Consider the following 2,053-nt stretch of genomic DNA (forward strand, 5'->3'; position numbering starts at 1 on the left):
TGACAAATTAAAGAACTGCTAATTTTTTTTTGGAAAGAGTGGTGATTGTAAAGTTTGCTAAAGAATCCAAAAAGATCGCTTACATGTATTGTACTAAAGCTACCATTATTTGGATTAATTTTCTAAAACCCACGAGATGCATAGCTTCTTTCAACAAAATTAGAATGATTGGATTAAAATTAATTTAACACACCAATTAGGAAAAACTCAAGGAATAAATTGGAAGGACATATTCATCATAACCTGTTGGTAGGGGTGTCCATGGATCGAATCTGATCCGCATATCCGCGGTGTTTATCCGAATCCGATCCAAAATTTGCGGATATGGATCCGATCCGCAATGCTTTCGGATCGGATCGGATCGGATCCACACACTAATCGGATCGGATTGCGGATTTTGTGTTGGTATCCGCATATCCGCGTATCCGCAAAAATAAAGAAATAAATAAGTAAAATATTCTTTTTATGTTTTATTTTAACTAATAATTATCATATATGTTAAATTATTTTAATTTATTATTCAAGAAAAGTATATTTAATATTATTTTAAGAGTAAACATATTTAAAAGAATAGAAAAAATAAATTTTATTGATATTTTTTTAATAAAAATAAGCTTTTAAAAATATTTTTGTGTCTTGCGGATATATCCGATATCCGATCCGATCCGATCCGCAAATGTGCGGATCGGATCAGATCGGATCCAACCTTAAAAACTGCGGATATTGGATCCGATCCGATCTGATAATTTTAGTGCGGATCGGATCGAAATTTTGGCCATATCCGATCCGATCCGATCCGCGGACACCCCTACCTATTGGCGCTTATGGTGCTAGAGAAACAAAGAAGATCATAATGCAAGCTATACTAGATCAATTCAGCCATATACAGAGATTATAAAATAAGTGCAGGAGATAAAAGGGGCGTTTGAAAGGGCTTACCTGCTAGAGAATCCGAAGGGAAGAAGAGAAATCCAAGTTGGGTAGGTGCCTCCTTCGACTGGTTAGGTGAAATTGAACATCGACAGAGCAATGCAAGAAAATTCCGATAACGCTGGCTCTGTTTAGGAATGAAGGCAACTGGGTTGCGGGATTCAATTATAAGATTAGGTGTTGTTCGGCATTTGTGGCAAAACTTTGAGGAATCGCCGAAGGGTTGAAACTAGCGTGGATGATGGGAATGATAAGAGTGACAGTGGAATCTGATGCTAATAGTGGTGAGATTCCTGAATGCACAAAAAAGCCTTGACAAGCAACCCAACACCTTAATTAGAAGGATAAATTAACTGAAAACGAATTATTGCAGTTTTTTTGTTATAAAGATATTCAAGGAAGGTAATAGATGTACAGATTGACTGGCTAAGAAAAGCTATGCTTTTTTGTTCTAGGTTTTAATACAAAGAAAAAAAAACCCCTAACAGACGACCCCTATCGCCCATCAGACGGAAGGCACCCCACCCAAATCTCGACCCCTCCCTTCGCCCAAGATAGACGACCACCTCGGCCACTCGCCCCTCCATTCACCTGCCCGCTCGACACACCGGATAAATGGACGGCCCACTCGACCCGCCAATCCCTCCCCTCCCCCCTGAACGGACTCCTACCTCGGCCGCCCCCTCCCCCTCCCCCCACTCGGCAGCCTTCCCCTCCCCTCCACCCTTGCCTCAGACGCCTACTCAGCCGCCCGCCTTTCCCCTCCCGCCGAAACGGACTGCCACCTCTGCCCTTCACTTGTGCCCTTCCCCACCCCATGCCCCGTACGGGCAGCCCACCGCCTCTCCCCTTTGATCAGCCTACCCCCACGGTCGTTACCCACTCCACCCCGGACAAATGGCCTACTCGGCAGCATGCCGTTACCCTCCCCTAAGACGAACGACCACCTCGTCTGCTTGTGCCCATCCCCAACCCTCACCTTGGCTACCCGCCTCTCCTTTCCCCCCTCAGAAGGACATCCCACCAGCCTCCCATCCCATCCCATCCCCTCCTCCCTAGAACGGACAGCCACTCCTACCCCCCAGACGGACGGCCACCTTGGCTAGCCGCTTGCGCCCATGCC

Source organism: Arachis hypogaea, chromosome 20 (assembly GCF_003086295.3).
Source record: "Arachis hypogaea cultivar Tifrunner chromosome 20, arahy.Tifrunner.gnm2.J5K5, whole genome shotgun sequence".
Classification (NCBI taxonomy): domain Eukaryota; kingdom Viridiplantae; phylum Streptophyta; class Magnoliopsida; order Fabales; family Fabaceae; genus Arachis; species Arachis hypogaea.